The 17211-nt window shown below is 37.5% G+C and overlaps 1 long non-coding RNA gene across 4 annotated transcripts in view; it reads left to right on the forward strand.

The window, feature by feature from the left end:
• LOC112644685 (uncharacterized) overlaps positions 1 to 17211 on the forward strand; it is a 107744-nt gene that overhangs the window by 77713 nt on the left and 12820 nt on the right. For all 4 annotated transcript variants that reach the window (XR_007400980.1, XR_007400981.1, XR_003126641.3 and 1 more), the window contains one exon: positions 16460 to 16532. This is a non-coding gene — a long non-coding RNA (uncharacterized LOC112644685). The remainder of the gene's footprint in view (positions 1 to 16459; positions 16533 to 17211) is intronic.

Consider the following 17211-nt stretch of genomic DNA (forward strand, 5'->3'; position numbering starts at 1 on the left):
TATTGTCAGCCTTTGATTTCAGCCTTTCTAGGGGGGCTGCAGTGGTATCTAATTAGAATTTTAATTTGTATTTCCCTAGTGATTACTAATACTGAAAATCTTTTCATGTACTTATTTTCAAGTCATTTATTTTCTTTGGCATAGTGTCTATTAAAATATTTTTCCCATTTTTTATTAGGCTATTTGTCTTATTATGGAGTTATAAGTTTTTTCTTTATTTTAAATAGGCTGCATACCCTGTATGGAGCTCAATGCAGGACTTAAAGTCATACCCCTGAGATCAAGACCTGAGGCAAAATCAAGAGTCGGATGCTTAACCAACTAAGCCACCCAGGCAGCCCTGAAAGATTTTTCTTATATGTATTTTGGGTACAAATCCTTTATCAGGTGTATGTTATGCAAATGTTTTCTCCCAGTTTATGGCTTGTCGGTTCATTTTCTTAAAGTTGTCCTTTGAAGAACAAACATTTTTAGTTTTAATGACTCCAATTTGCCGTTTTCTTTTATGGAGTATCCTTTTGGTGTCATATCTAAGGCATTTTTGCCTAATCCAAGATTGCAGACTCATTTTTGTAGTTTTAGTTCTTATATTTAGGTCTACAATCTGTCTTGAGTAATTTTTTGTACATGGTATAAGTAAGAGGGCTAGGTTTATTTTTTTGCATTTAGATATACAGTTTTTCCAGCCCCATTTCATTTGTTTAAGATATTTCTTATCCTTTTGGATTACCCTGGAACCTTTATAAAAAATATATTGACCATATATGTATAATTTATTTCTACACCTTCTATTCTGTTCCATTGATCTATGTCTATATCCTTATGCTAATATCACATTGTCTTAATTACTGAAGCTTTAGAGTAAGTCTTAAATCGGTTAAGGTAAGTCCTTTGACATTGTCCTTTTTCAGAATGATTTTGGCTGTTCCAGTGGCATTTCTCCATAAATCTCAGGATTTTCTTGTCAATTTCTATAAAAGCCTGCTGGGATTTTGATAAGGATTGCATTAAATCAATGGGTAAACTTAGAAGAATTGCCAACTTAACAATATTAAGTCTTTCCCATCCATGAATATGAAATACTTCTCTATTTAAGTATATAATTTCTTTCAACAATCTTACGTAGTTTTCACTGTACAGGTCCTGCATTTCTTTTGCTAAATATTCCTAAGTATTTTGATCTTTTGATAGTATTGTGAATGAAATTGTTTCCTTAATTTCATTTTTGGATTATTCATTGTTAACTCAGAAATAAAATGGATTTTTCTATATTGATTTTGTATGCTCTGCCCTTGTTAACCTAGATTGTTGGTTCTAGTTGTTTGTTTTTTTAATTCCTTCTACATACATGACTCTGTCATCACAAATAAAGATAGTTTTACTTATTCCTTTCCAACCTATATGCCTCTAATATATATTTTTAAAGATTTTATTTATTTATTCATGACAGAGAGAGAGAGAGGCAGAGGTACAGGCAGAGGAGAAGCAGGGAACCCGACACGGGACTCGATCCTGGGTCTCCAGGATCAAGCCCTGGGCTGAAGGTGGCCCTAAATCGCTGAGCCACCCGGGCTGCCCTGCCTCTAATATCTTTATTTCTTACTGCACTGGGCAGAATGTCCAGTAAAATCTTAAATAGAAGTGATGAAAATGATATCCTGTCTTATTCCTGATAGGGGGTGAGGGACAGAAGATAGTCTTTCACTATACTATGTGCAGTATTAATTGTAGGTTTTCAGAAATGCCTGTTACCAGGTGGAGGAAGTTTGTTGGGAGTATTTTTTTAAAAACCATAAATAGCTATTGAATTTGGCCAAGTGTTTTGTCTGCATCAATTGAGATAATAGTATGTATTTATTTTGTCCATCACTGTATTATAGCGCATTACACTAATTGATTTTCAGATGTTGAACTAACCTTGTATTTCTGTGTTAAACTCCATTTGGTTGTGATGTATAATTGCTTTCATATGTTGCTGAGACCTGTTTAATATTTTGTTAAGGATTTTCCTTCTATATTCATGAGGGATATTGGTCTGTAGTTTTCTTGTACTGTCTTTGTGTATGTGTCACTTTTCAACTTGGAAACGATACAGCATGTGTGCACCTTAAGGTCACAAATATAACTGTGAATAATGCTCACTACATTCTCTATACTCATGGAGTTTGCAGTCTTTTTGGAAAAGTCAGAAATGCTAAAAGAAAATAAATGTTATTTTAGATATACAATTATGATTGTGTTTGCTTAAAATTAATAAATAATGTTTTATGTTTGTTTAAAGTTATGGGACCCAATGGAGAGAGGTAGATGGATATTTAAAAGTTTTTAAAAGTCCTGTATAATTACGAGAATGTTATATTAGTTTCAGGTGTATAGTGTAGTGATTCAGCAGTTTTTTGCATCACTTGGTGCTCATGATAAGCATATTTTTAATCCCCTTTACTTTTCATCTACCTCACTCCCCACCCTTTTCTTCCCTCCCTCCCAGTTTCTATAGTTGGGGGTCTGGTTTTTTTGTTTGTCTTGTTTTTCCCTTTGCTCATTTTTGTTTCTTAAATTCCACACATGATTGAGATCATATGGTATTTTATCCTTTTCTGGCCATTTTAAATTGGATTATTTGTTTTCTTGATGTATAGTTGTATAGCTTCTTTATATATTTTGGATACTAACTCCTTATTGGATATGTCATTTCCAAATATCATTTGCTGTGCAGAAAGTTTTTATTTTGACATAGTCCTAATAGTTTATTTTTGCTTTTGTTTCCCTTGCCTCAGGAGACATATCTAGAAAGATTTGCTATGCTTGATGTCAGAGAAATTGCTGCCTATACTCTCTTCTAGGATTTTTATAGTTTCAGGTCTTGCATTTATGTCTTTGATCCATTTTGGGCTTATTTTTGTGTATGGTATAAGAAAGTGGTCCGATTGCATTATTTTGCATGGAGCTGTCCATCTTTCCCAACACCATTTGTTGAAGAGACTCTTTTTTGCTTATTGCATATCATTTACTCTTTTGTTGAAGATTGATCGACCATATTATGGGTTTGTTTTGGAGATTTCTGCTCTGTTCCATTGATTTAAATGTCAATTTTTATACCAGTACCATACTGCTTTAATTACTACAGCTTTGTAATATAACTTGAAGGCTGGGTGGCTCATGGTTGAATGTCTGCCTTTGGTTTAGGGCACGATCCTGGAGTTCCGGGATCAAGTCCCACATTGGGATCCCTGCATGGAGGCTGCTTCTGTCTCCGCCTATGTCTCTGCCTCTCTCTGTGTCTCTCTTGAATAAATAAATAAAATCTTAAAAAAAAAAAAGAAGTCTGGAATTGTGAGACGTCCTGTTTTGTTTTCTTTTTCAAGATTGCTTTGGCTATCCAGGGTCTTTTGCTGTTCCATGGAAATTTTAGGATTGTTTTACTTCTGTGAAAAATTCTGTTGGTGTTTTGATAGGGATTGCATTAAATCTGTAGATTGCTTTGGGTAATACCTATTTTAACACTATTTGTTTTTCTAATCCATGAGCATGGAGTATCTTTTCATTTGTTTGTGTCATCTCCAGTTTCATTCATCAGTGTTTTGTAGTTTTCAGAGTATAAGTCCTTCACCTCTTTGATTTTTATTCATAGGTATCTTATTGTTTTTCATGATTGTAAATGGGATTGTGTTCTTAGTTTCTCTTTCTGATACTTATTATTTGTGTGTAAAAATGCAATGGAGTTCTGTATATTGATTTTTTATGCTGCAACCTTACTGAATTCATTTATCAGTTCTAGTAGTTTCTGGTGGCGTCTTTTGGGTTTTCTACATGTCAACTTCAAGTAGTGAGAGTTTTACTTCTTTCTTAACAATTTGGATGCCTTTTATTTCTTTTTGTTGTTTGATTGCTATGGATACGACTTCCAGTACTATGTTGAATAAAAGTGGTGAGAGTGGACATTCCTTATTCCTGATCCTTAGGAAAAGCTCAGTTTTTCCCCATTGAGTATAATGTTAGGTGTGGGTTTTTCATAAATGACCTTTATTATGTTGAGATATGATTCCTTTAAACCTACTTTGTTGAGAGATTTTATCATGCATGATGTTGTACTTTGTCAAATGCATTTTCTGCATTTATTGAAATGATATTTTGGTTTTTATCCTTTCTCTAATTGATGTGATGTGTCACATTGATTGTGAATGTTGAACCACCCTTGCATCAGTAAGGGGACATGCTTTAGCAGTTAATAAGGAAGAATTCTCCCAAAGGGTGGTATTTAAGCTAAAACCTAAAACATGAACCAGCTGGAAAAGGGAGAGGAGAAACGGGAGTATTTCAGACAGAAGTATCAATGGGTGAGCCAGGCAGGAAAAACTTTGATGAAACAGAGAAACTGGGCCATATGAAGAAAAGCAATATACAGGAATGACTAAAGAAATGAGGATGCTTGAAAGGTAAAATGCTTTACTTCATCTTCTAAAGGTACTGAATTTGGCCCTGAGAAGAATGCATGTATTACTCAAAGAAGCCAAACAGTTGCTTGGATGGAAAAATAATTATTTATAATCCTATCTTCTTGTCACTTGGAGGGTTCCTAGAGGCTGAGTATGATGGTACTCTTGCAAACTTTAAGATCCACTGGTTGAATGTGACTTCAAACATCTTGTATACCAAAACCCAAATAAGAGAAGACTATCCACTGCATTTTGCTGGAAGAACTTGTATAAATAGTTCAATGTGATTTTTATTCCTCAATGGTCATAAGGATTTTTCTGGCACTCAAAGAGTTACATACCCATTCATCTGTCAACTGAAATAGAAATATTTACTCTAGAGAGTGCTCACAGGAACATGTCTAAGTAAATGCGAATAAGACAAGTGAAAAATGGCTCAGTCCTACATACCTTCAGCATTCTAGGAAGCATGTGTACATTTTAAAACTGCTTGCTTGGGCAGCCGGGGTGGCCCAGCAGTTTAGTGCTGCCTTCAGCCTAGGGAGTGATCCTGGGGACCCAGGATCAAGTCCCATGTCAGGATCTCTGCATGGAGCCTGCTTCTCCCTCTGCCTGTGTCTCTGCCTCTGTGTGTGTGTGTGTGTGTCTCATGAATAAATAAATAAAAGATTTAAAAAAATAAAATTGATTGCTTTTCTAATTCTCTGTATATCGTATTGATGGCATTTTTAAAAATTTTACTGATTTCCTTGATGAAGAGTTTAGCAAATGCAGGACTGAATCTTAATTGCTGAACACTTTGATTGCTTCTAATTGCCTTTTGTCTCTTTATGTGTCTCAGTTTAATACCACAGAAAGCTTTTGAATCATTAACACTGGAAACATAAGCCCACCACTTTATCACACAATAAGTAAATCATAGGCATCCAGACTAGCCAGCAGATCTGACCTGGAAGTGTCTTTTCTAAGGTTCAGCTGGGAGATTTGTCTGTCTTCAGCTGCTTAAATCATTTGTCATCTTAGTGGAAATTTTCAGGATGCCCTCACAGCTATAAATTTCCAGCCTGGTATGGAAATTCATTGCTCCACCCACATCTGAACATTCTAGATATGAAAGAAGCTTTAAGTTAGATTCACTGTCTAAAACAGCAAGGGAATCTTAAAGTCCTCTTATTGCAAACCTCTTCTCCTTCTTCCCCGACCCAGCGGAAATAATGGTTGTAATGCAAAGGTAGCCTTAAAATAACATACTGAAAGTCATGGTTAGCTCTTTAAGAATATACTCCAGAATTAGACCTGGATTCAAATCCAGACTCCCCACTTTTAGTTGTATGCCCTAGGGAAAGTTGTTTACTCTCTCTGAGACTCAGATTCTTCATCCAAAGAATGGAAGGAATACTCTATCCTAAATGGCTGTTATAAGAGTCAAACAAGATAATATCCATAAATCATATAGACTAGTTCTTGGCACACAATAAGAGCTCATGAAACTTATCAATGGATTGTTACCCAAGCCAGTTAACTTACAGCCAAGGGAACTCATCTATCTCTGAAATATCTAACAGGCCACACATTTGTCCAACATCTCAGGGAATGAATGGCTGGTGTAGAACAGTAGAGTTGGATGCTCTTGGTTTTCATACCAGAGTTCATTCTGCTCTAAATGCTCCAGTACTTTGCTGGTTCTTCAAGTGATAGGTGCAGAATTATTCCTCCTGAAAAAAAAAAAGAATTATTCTTCCTGCTTTCTTATTTTTCTGATCACTTACAGTTTTGGTACAGCTTGCTATCACGTGAATCTTGGGCTAACCAAAATACTCATCTGAAGAAAAATATGAAAACAACACAAAATAATTAGAAGGTGAAAAACCTAATTGGAAAAGAAAGTTTTTTGAGAATATGGTACAACATAGTTAGAAGAAAGACATATGCAAAAATATTGTAGCATAATGGCTTTGTTTTGAATAATGATACTTTTCTTTTTAATTCGCCAAAGGCATTTTTCTAAGAAAAATGATTCTTGATGCAGAGTCTAATATATGGTCTTTATATATGCATGTAAGTTTACATTACCAAAAATATTTTTAAGAATTTTTGCCCCCTAAATGGTTCAGCTAAACAAGAAGAATTTGCAGAGGGGAAGGAGGAGAGAGAGACCTAGTGCTGTTTTTTCCCCTGTGACAGGAGGGATTTTACCAAGAAATAGAAGATAGATGCCACCTTGTTCCAGCTGCCAAAAGGACTTGCAATGAAGTCCAGAGCAGAAGAGGGAAGTGAGTATATGATTCTTGCTGATAGCCAAAACAATAAATTGAGAGTCGAGGAGAATATTTCCTCTCTTGTACTAGTTCAGCATTGTTTCAGCCTTATTTTCTTGGGTCTCCAGACTCACCCCTGGCTTGGGAGGGTGTAGTCCATGACCTCTTGCAGCCTGTGGGCCCCAGTGAAGCTTACTGGAAATGTGACAGCAGTAATAGTACTTCTGTGGTTCCTTGGATCATATGAAATAAGGTTGCTTTTATTCTTATTTACATAAGCAAAATGTGCTAGTAACTATAAATAATACAAATAACATGAAATGTTAGAGTGAAAAAAAACAAGTCCTCTTCACGACAGCACTTGGTATCTTGCTTTTTTTCACATGACCATATGTCTTGGAACTCACACATAGTAAATATAAATCTACTCATTTTTTTCAATCATCTTATAGTATTCTACAATATAAATGCACAAAATTTATTTAACCATTCCCTAATTGAGGCAAATTTCTGCCCTTTTCCAGTTGCTCTCTATTATAAATAAAGCTGCAATGACTGTGTACGTTTGAATATGAATGAATATTTCAAAAGAATAGATTCTTAGAAATTGAATTCAGAATTCCAAGGATGTGCTTATTTTAAATTTTAATATTTCTAAATTTCCATCTAAAAATTTTGTATCAATGTACCCTATTACAGACTGTATGCGAATCACCCATTTCCACCTGGTAATACAAGTGTCAACCTGTTCTTAACAATCTGATTGGTTATAAAGTGTAGCTCATTGCTTATTTTGCATTTCCTTTATTACTTTGGGAATAAGTAAGTCTTTAAATTTTGTCATTCTTTTTTTGTGTGTGAACTGCTTCTTTATTTCTTTTAACCAGTTTTACATTTTATTCTTTTCGGTAAAAGAATAAAATAAGTAGGAGATTTTAATAGATTTTGTATATTACATTTTGTTTTATATATTTTGCAAAGATTTGAAGTGGGACCTTTTATTTGTGGGTCTTTTGCCATACACATCTTTCAGTTTGTTTAAAGTAAGACCTTTTTATTAATGGCTCCCAGAATTTGTGTCTTTCTTAGAAAGGCCTTCATTACCTTCTCCCCCAACATTATAAAAACTGATGTGCTAAAATTTACTATAGTTCCTTCTTGATTTGTTTTTTAATTTTTTAAATAAATTTATTTTTTATTGGAGTTCAATTTGTCAACATATAGAATAACACCCAGTGCTCATCCTGTCAAGTGCCCACCTCAGTGCCCATCACCCAGTCACCCCCACCCCCGCCCACCTCCCCTTCCACCACCCCTAGTTCGTTTCCCAGAGTTAGGAGTCTTTCATGTTCTGTCTCCAAACATTATATGGTCTCATTATTTTGGGGAATATAAAAAATAGTGAAAGGGAATAAAGGGGAAATGAGAAAAAATGAGTGGGAAATATCAGGAAGGGAGATTTGTTTTTTTTTAATTAGTGTTTAGAATTTAGTCCATTTGGGCTTTATATGTATGATGTGATACTGGCATCCAAATTAAGTCTTTTTCAGGTTTTCCAACTCTCAATGTATTTTTTGTTTTTTTTTATAATACTTTTTTTTAAAGATTTTATTTATTTATTTATTTATTTATTCATGAGAGACACACACAGAGAGAGAGAGGCAGAGACACAGGCAGAGGGAGAAGCAGTCTTCATGCAGGGAGCCCGATGCGGGACTCGATCCTGGGTCTCCAGGGTCATGTCCTGGGCTGAAGGCAGGCGCAAACCACTGAACCACTCAGGGATCCCCTCTCAATGTAGTTTTTGAATAGTCTGCCCTTTTTGCTCTGATTTAAAATGCATGTTCCTTTGTTTTTGAATTGTCTTTTTCAGTTCAATTTGTCCATGTCTTTATTCTGAACCACTACAACATTGTTTTACATAAACTTAGTGTATTTTTGATAACTGAAAAGTCCTTTTTTGTTCTTTTTTGTTTCAAGTTTTATTGCTTGTTCTTGTGCATTTTCTCTTCCACATGAACTCTAAAATCAGCTTATCAAGTTCAATAAATCTCCTGTTGGGATTTTTATTAGTATCGCATTGAATTTATGGATTAATTTGGAAAGCTGACATCTTTATAATATTGACTCTTTCATCCAGAAACATGTATAGCTTTCCATCCATCGGGTCTTCTTTTATATCTTCCATAAAATTTTATAGTTTTCTTCGTGGACCTTGCATTGTTCTTCTTGGCGTATTCCTAGGGGATTGTTTTTAAAGCTTATGCTGCCATTGGGAATGGGCTCTTTAGATTTTGGTTTTCTGCGGAAAATGAAAAGACAGCAGGCACTGAGAGAAGAGGAAGGAGAAGAAAAATAGAAATTAGAAAAGTAAGATGAGATGATGAACAAGGAAGAGAGAGAAGAGAAATTTGGTGGTGCTTTGAGTACCTATCACATGACATGCCCTGTGATGGAGGCATTCGTGAGCACCATCTCCCACACTCTTCCCTCCAGGTGTCTCATCTGAAAAACTGAAGCTTAAAAAGGTCAGCAAGGAAGCATGGAACAGGAAATGAAAAGAGACCAGTTTTGGAGTGAGATCTGGGAACCGCTCCCAGATTCCAATCTCACCAGCTGTGTGATTTTGCTCCAGTTACCTAATTACATTTCTCATTTGGAAAACTTAAATAATATCTACTCAGGTGATTGTGATGATTAATTGGAATAATGGATCTGAGGTGTCTGCTCATTAGATGCTGCTCTTGGTAAGTGTCAGTTCCCACCCATGAACCCATCTCTTCTTGCCCCTCTCCCTGCCCCTGGCTTTTCTGCCATGGCAAGGAGTCCCAAGATAGCAAGGAGCCTTCAGGTTAATATGCATCATGATTTTTATTCCCTGAGTCCATAACACCCAGGAACACATACCTAACATTCTTAAGAAACATTGTAGGGGAAACTGTCATTAGATACTGTGATTTGAGTCTGGGAAAAAAAAAAAAATCACATAAGCCTAAAAAAAACCCACCCATTTTTACAAAAAGAGGCATTGTTGAAATGTGAATCCATATTCAAGCCTAAATCTCCAGTGAGAAACACCCTTTATTTCTACCCAGACAATAGTTCCTTGTCCTGAGACAATGCTGTCTACATAGCCCTGAAAAGCATCAAATCCCCATAGTGATGGCAATGGTTTTTCTTAGGGACACTGGAAACAGTGTCTGGAGGAACCAGAATACCTGACCCAGGGCTTTGGCCATTGAAAGGAGACTCATTCCCAGCCTGAACAGCATGAAAAACAGAACTGGCCCCTATGTCCTGGCTATGTCTTATATTTGCTGTAGGGCTCTGATCATCTGGAGAAGCTGTACTTATGAGATGTGAGTCTGAAGTCAAGAGAGGTAAATGAGACATATTGAAATGTTATTTTCTAGACAGCTTTGTTCCCAACACATTACTCCTACTCATCAAGAAAGTGTCTGACTTGGCCTGGATGGAAATCCTTTGCTCTGAGCCTTATTTCCCTCATCTGAAGAATGGGGTTAATAACAAGGATCTCAAAAGATTGCTGTGAGGATTAAGTCACACAAATATAAAATTGTGCCCAGTGAAAATCCAAAGTATTCTTTCATCATATAGGAGACTCCATTTGTAGCCGGGGAATGTTTTCAGTGGTTCTGCATTTCACTATTCAGGGTGAAATTTGATTTCTGCAATAAAGCCAAAGGTCATATGATTCTGGGACTAGTAAATAATGTGTGGAATTATACTGAGCAACTGTATTTTTTACTTTTTTTAAGGGATGATCTCTTTTAAATACTGAAACTAGTTTCTGTATGTGACCTGTAAATTGACCTCAACCAGATCTATACTCAAATTATATCCAGAAGCCAATCACTTCTGACCATCTCCTATGCTACTGCTTGTTCAGATCGAAGCCATTGTTATCTTTCTCCAGAATTATTGCGAGTAGTGTCCTCCTAAATGGTTTCCCTACTTCCTATTTCCTTAAAAATATTTTGAGCCGTGACAGTATCATTGGAATAACTGTGTTGTCTCTCTAGAGGAATGTTTTGGCCATCATTAGATATTCACTTAATCAACAAATATTTATGGAGCCCCTACCATATGCCAGCATTGTTCCAGGTTCCGATGATAGAGCAATGAACACAACACACACGGATGCCTGCCTCATAGAGCATATATTTTTTAGTGCAATGACTATTTAACAAATAAACAAGTACAGCATACCCTATGCCAGAAGGGTAATAGGCATTGTGGAGAAAAATAATGCAGAGCAAGATGGGGAAAGGAGCACAGGGTTGGGAGTGGAAAGTAGGGTTATTATTTTAAATATAGTGGCCAGAAAAAGTCCCTCTAATGAGCTGACATTTGAACAGAGACTGGAAGAAGAGGAGGGAGAGGGCCACATGGTTATGGAGAGCATAATGGAGAGAAGGGAATGGAGAGGGTATTCCAGGCAGAGGAAACAGCAGCTACAAAGGCCCTGACCTGAGGTGAAGTAAAGAGGCCAGACTAGCTTGGCACAGTGAATAGAGGGAGAATACAGAGACGGTTACACATATGGTGGGGATGGGAAAGGGGTAACAATGATCACTGCAAGCCATCATGAGGGCTCAGGTTCCTACTCAAGTGAGTTGGAAAGCCACCTGAGGATTGTGAGGGGAGAGCTGCCCATGATCTGATTTACATTAGCAAAGGATCATTCTGGCTAACCACTTCTGTAGAGCAATGGTTCTCAAACTTGAGTATGTATCAGTCACCTCAGAGGGCTTGTTACAACACAGCTGCTGCATCTATCCTCAGAGTTTCTGATTGAGTAGGTCTGTTGTGATGCAGGAGTATTTGCATTTCTAGCAAGTTCCCAGGTGATGTCAATGCTGCTGGTCTGGGACCACAAGGTGAGGACACTGGTAAACAGAATAGTTTGTAGGAGAGGGAATAGTTGAGGCAGGGGAGCCAGCTGGGAGGCTATTTGGAATAATCCAGAAAAAAGATGATGATGGCTTCAGCTCAACTAGGTGGTAGCAGAAGAGTAGTGAGGAGAGATTAGATTCTGGATAGAATTTGAATATAGATCCAATGGGATTTGCTGAAGCATTGAATGTGGAGCACTATGAAAGAAAGAAATGAGTCCAGGTTTAGATTAAGCAACTATATGAATGGAATTACTATTTACTGAGATGTCAAAGACTTGGGTGGGATGGGATCATATTAGGAGTTTAGTTTAGGGAGTATTACATTTGATATGCCTATTGGGGATCCAAGTGGAAATGTCAGTCAAGCCTTTCTTTTATGAGTCTAGAATTCAGGAGGGAATTCTGAGCTGGAGGTAGAAAGGCAGGAGTCAGCAGCACATAGATCGCTTCGTGAAACCTAGCTGACATCATCACTGGAGAGAATGAAGGTACATAAGAAGTATGATGCCTGACGCTGTGGAGTCAGCCCTAGGATCAGAAGTCAGGATGAGGGGAGGGACCAGAAATGAGACTGAGAAGTGATCAGTTGGTGAGAGGAAAACCCGGAGAGTGTGGGGGCCTGGATGTTAAGGGAAGCAAGTATTTCAATACATTCAGGTACATTTGCTATGAAACCACCTTGTTATAAGTTACCACCAGGCATCCTCTGTGAAGGAGGAGATACTGCTTACCATGGAATATGCCAAATTTTGAAGTGGTTCCTTATAGATAAATTATCCCCACAGGAAGAGACACATAACTTGATTGAAATTTCATGCACACAAGCAGACACACACACACAGTCTTGAGCTGATTTTATTGTTGCAACCAAAACAAAACAAAACAAAACAAAAAAACAAAAACCCGTTGACACAATTTAATCATTGACATAGACTGAAATCTTTCATCTTCAAGCATTCTGTCTAGCTGACTCTTGTCTTTGAAGCAAATTGTCCAATTTTGAGAGTTGGGAGTTGTATATGTGATCAGACTGCTAGGAATTTGTGTGAATAAATGGATACATGTTTCAGAAAGCACAGAGTTTTTTTTTTCTCTTGCCCCCCGGCTTTATTTTCTGGTATTGAGTCTTGGAAGTCTCTGTGTTTTTGATATAAACTGCAGGTACCTCAGTTCCCTGAAGTACTTACTACAAGAAGCTGTCACTTTGCTTCTCTGTGAGAATTACAGAGAAACTCTGGCAATTCAGGATGGCACTGATCAGAAGCATTGGTTGCATCTGTTATCAAGGTATAGCTGATGGCAAGAGAGCCTTACTCAGTAACCTTAATAAAAATTCATTTTTCAGACTTTTTGTGAGTTGCAACTCATCTTTAAACCTGAATAGTATAGGGACGCCTGGGTGGCTCAGTGGTTGAGCATCTGCCTTCGGCCCAGGGCGTGATCCTGGAGTCCCGGGATCGAGTCCCACATCAGGCTTCCTGCATGGAGCCTGCTTCTCCCTCTGTCTGAATCTCTGCCTCTCTGTGTCTTTCATGAATAAATAAAATCTTTAAACAAAAAATAAATAAACCTGAATAGTATATAAAAAATGTACTCCACAGACTGTATATTGCTTCTCATTGTAAGAAAAAATACTACTTGTCACTCAGCATTATGCTTCCCAAATAAATTGGGTAAGAATACAATGCCCAGCGCTGTGGGTGGTACAAGTGGTGAAGAGATAAATGATATGCACAACACATTGCTATGTGTTACCTCTATGTGTTACACAGTACCCTCTAAGGGGGACTGTGGGTGCTTGTACTCAACACTCCTCCTCATAAGAGATACCCAAACAGACTGCATGGAGCTATATAGTCTGCTTCTCCCTAAGGAGAAAACAATTGTTTATTATTCAGGTTTACTTATCAAAAGGCATGTTGAAATACTTAGGACTAGGTATGTAACTTTTTCATGTCTTATTCGTTTAACAGATATTTTTATTAAATATCAGGCACTGACCTATGCATCTGAGATATATGTGTAAATAAAACATATAAAAAACCCTGCTTCCTTGGAGCTTACATTCTGGTGGGAAGAGAAAAAATAAAGGCAAAATTAATAGTTAAGTTATATAATATGTTGCAAAACTATAATGCTATGGGGAAAATGGAGCATGATAAGAAGTTTGGAAATGCAGGGAGGAAAACAGGTTGCAATTTTTAATAGAGGAGTCAGGGTAGGTCTCATGGAGAGGGTGACATTTGAGTGAAGATTTGCAGGAGGTAAAGTAGTTTGCCAAGTGGATTTCTGAAGCAAGAATGTTTCAGGTAGATAAAAGAGCCAGGCAAAAGCCTTAGGGCAGAATCAAGCCAGAAATGTGTAAAGAATAATATGGGGTCTGGTGTGTCTGACAGGAGATGAGGTCAGAGAGGAGATGGAGCCTTACTTGTAGAGGGCCCCATTGGCCATTCTAAGGACTTTGGCATTTTCTTTGAGTGAAATGGGAAGCCCTTGGAGGATTTTAGGCAGAAAATTGATGTGATCTGAATTACATATTAGGAAGATCATTCTGGTTTCTTTGTTGGAAAGTTTCTTAAAAGGCAAGTTTGAGAACAAGAAGATCAAATAGGACGCTATAGCAATAATCCAGATGAGAGATGATGACTGAAACCAGAGTGTTGTCTGTAGGAATGGAATGATGTGGCCAACAGTGATCCCAAGGTTTTGTATAAATAACTGGAGGGATGGAGTTGTCAACTGAAATGGAAAAAACCTCTGATAGAATAGGTTTGTGGTAGAAACTGAGAACATTTTCAGACATGTTAAATTTGAGATGTCTAAGGCATCCACGTGAAGATGTCAAGTAGACCACTGCATGTATGAGTCTAAACTTTAAAAGAGAGTTTGATCACAAGATTAAAATGCAAGAGTCATTGTCATATCAATAAAGGAGTTCATTATGAAAGTTGGTACCTATACAACTCAATACCAAAATCCAAATAATCCAATTAAAAATTGGACAGAGGGGCAGCCCGGGTGGCTCAGCAGTTTAGCACCACCTTGGGCCCAGGGCTTGATCCTGGAGTCCCGGGATCAAAAATCCCACGTCAGGCTCCCTGCATGGAGCTTGCTTCTCTCTCTGCCTGTGTCTCTGCCTCTCTCTCTCTGTGTCTCTCATGAATAAATAAATAATCTTAAAAAAAAAACTGGACAGAAGACCTGACTAATCTTTTTTTCCAAAGAAGACATACAGATGACCAATAGACACATGAAAAGATGCTCAACATCACTAATCACCAAGGAAATGCAAATCAAAACTATGATGAGATATTACCTCACATCTGTCAGAATGGCTAAAATAAAAAACACAAGAAATAACAAGTATTGGTGAAGATACGGAGAAAAAGAAACTCTTGTGCACTGTCAGTGAGAATGCAAACTGGTGCAGCCACTATGGAAAACAGTATGGAGGCTCCTCAAAAAATTAAAAATAGACTTACCATATGATTCAGTACTTCCACCACTGGGCATTTGCTCAAAGAAAACAAAAACACTTATTGGAAAAGATATATGCACCCCTATATTTATTGCAGCATTATTTACAATAGCCAAGATATGGAAGCAACCTAAGTCTGTCATCTATCCACTTATAGAGGAATGGATGAAGAAGATGTGGTATCTACATATGCAATGGAATATTACTCAGCCATAAAAAGAATAAAATTTTGCCATGTACAGCAACATAGTTGGACCTAGAGGTTGGACCTAATGCTAAGAGAAATAAGTCAGTCAGAGAAAGATAAATACCATATGATCTCACTCGTATGTAGAATTTAAGAAAGAATGAATGAACAAAGAAAGAAAAAGACAAAAAAACAGACTCTTAAGTACAGGGAACAAATTGGTGGTTGCCAGAGGGCAGGTGAGTAGGGGGACGGGTGACATAGATAAAGGGGATTAAGAGCACACTTGTCATGTGACGAGCGCTGAGCAATATATAGAATTGTTGAATGCTTGTACGCCTGAAACTAATGTAACACTGTATGTTAATTATACTTCAATTTGACAAAACTTAGTACAGGGAAGGAAGAAAAACAAGGACTGATCCCTGGGGTACTCCAAAATTAGAAGGTCTTGGAGAAGAGGGGGCGACTAACACGAACACTGAGAAAGAATTGCCAATGAGCTAGGAGGCAAATGAAAAAAAGTATGATGTCCTGGAAGCCAAGCAAAGAAAATATCTTGAGGAAGAGAGAGTGATCAGCTATGCCCCTGGGTTTACAGGTGAATTTCCTCCCCTGAAACAGGAAAGTAATTATAGTTCCTGCCTCAAAGGTTCATATCCGATAATTTAGGTGAATGCTCAATCACACTGCTGCATGCCAATGAGGGTTCAAACATACTACCTATTTATTCCTAATACCTCAGAAAAACCACTTCTCATTAAGAAGCTGTTCACTGTTCACTGTGCAAGATAACCCCTAGGGGGTGCCCAAAGCCTTCCTTTCTTTCCCCGTAATGCTCTTCTCACAAGAGACCTCAAATTTAGATGCAGGACAAAATGGATCCAATGACAACCGAATCCTCTATGGTAAAGGTAGAAAAATGCAATGCAGAGGATGTCAGACTTCAATGAGGGTAAGAATTGCCCAAAGAGCTTGTTAAAATGGAAATCTACAGCAGGCCCAGCCACCAAAGATTCTAATTACATACTTTATTTGCCAGGGGATCTGAGAATCTACATATTCCCATTCCAGGTGATTCCAGTGTCTGTCTTCCCATACTAGCACATATTTGCTTCCTCTGTTCTTTTTAGGACCTTAGAAAATTTTTGCTTCTCTTTTTTCCCTTCTCTTCCATGTAGACAATGAAGTGAGCCAACCCTGGGACTTCTAGACGGGAAGGTCCTACCTAGCAGGACAGAAAGCATGCCTGGGGTGAGTGGCTTGGCTGAGCTTTTAGTGTGTCCACATCAGAGGACACAGTATGGAGTCTTTCAGTCCTCATCTGGCCCCCAGGTCTCTTTGTTTTTGTCATTTTAATACCATTTACATTTATGTCCAATGTTTACAACTCAGGCGATTTCACATACAAACCCAGGCTTCCTGCTTCTGTAGGACAATAAGAAGATTTGAAATTTGGCCCTGCATCCGACATAGCAGAGTTGCTTCCCACAGGTGGCCATGGGCTCTATAAATTGCCACTATCCCATTCCTTCTTTACTTATCCTCCAAAATAAAAGCCAACTGTTCATGACCATTTGTCATCATAATTACACTTATATTTTCCTCAATGAACTATTTCCTTGGAAAATAAAGCTATAACAAGAGGGTTTAGCGTTTCGAAAATAAATTTTCTTATACCAGCCCCTTTCTTTCATATTATTTGTCTGGCTTCTCTAGGCACTTAAGCTTGCTATCTCTGGCCTAGCTATATTCAGAGGTGAAAAAGTTGTCCTTATATTAAAAAATAATCTGGCATACTATTCAGCAATAAAAAGGAGTGAATTACTAACATGCACAATAAAATGAATGAATTTCAAAAATTCGTTGGGATGCCTGGGTGGTTAAGCCTCCAACTCTTGGTTTTGGCTCAGGTCATAATCTACAGGGTGGT

This window comes from Canis lupus, chromosome 1 (assembly GCF_003254725.2).
Source record: "Canis lupus dingo isolate Sandy chromosome 1, ASM325472v2, whole genome shotgun sequence".
NCBI lineage: Eukaryota > Metazoa > Chordata > Mammalia > Carnivora > Canidae > Canis > Canis lupus.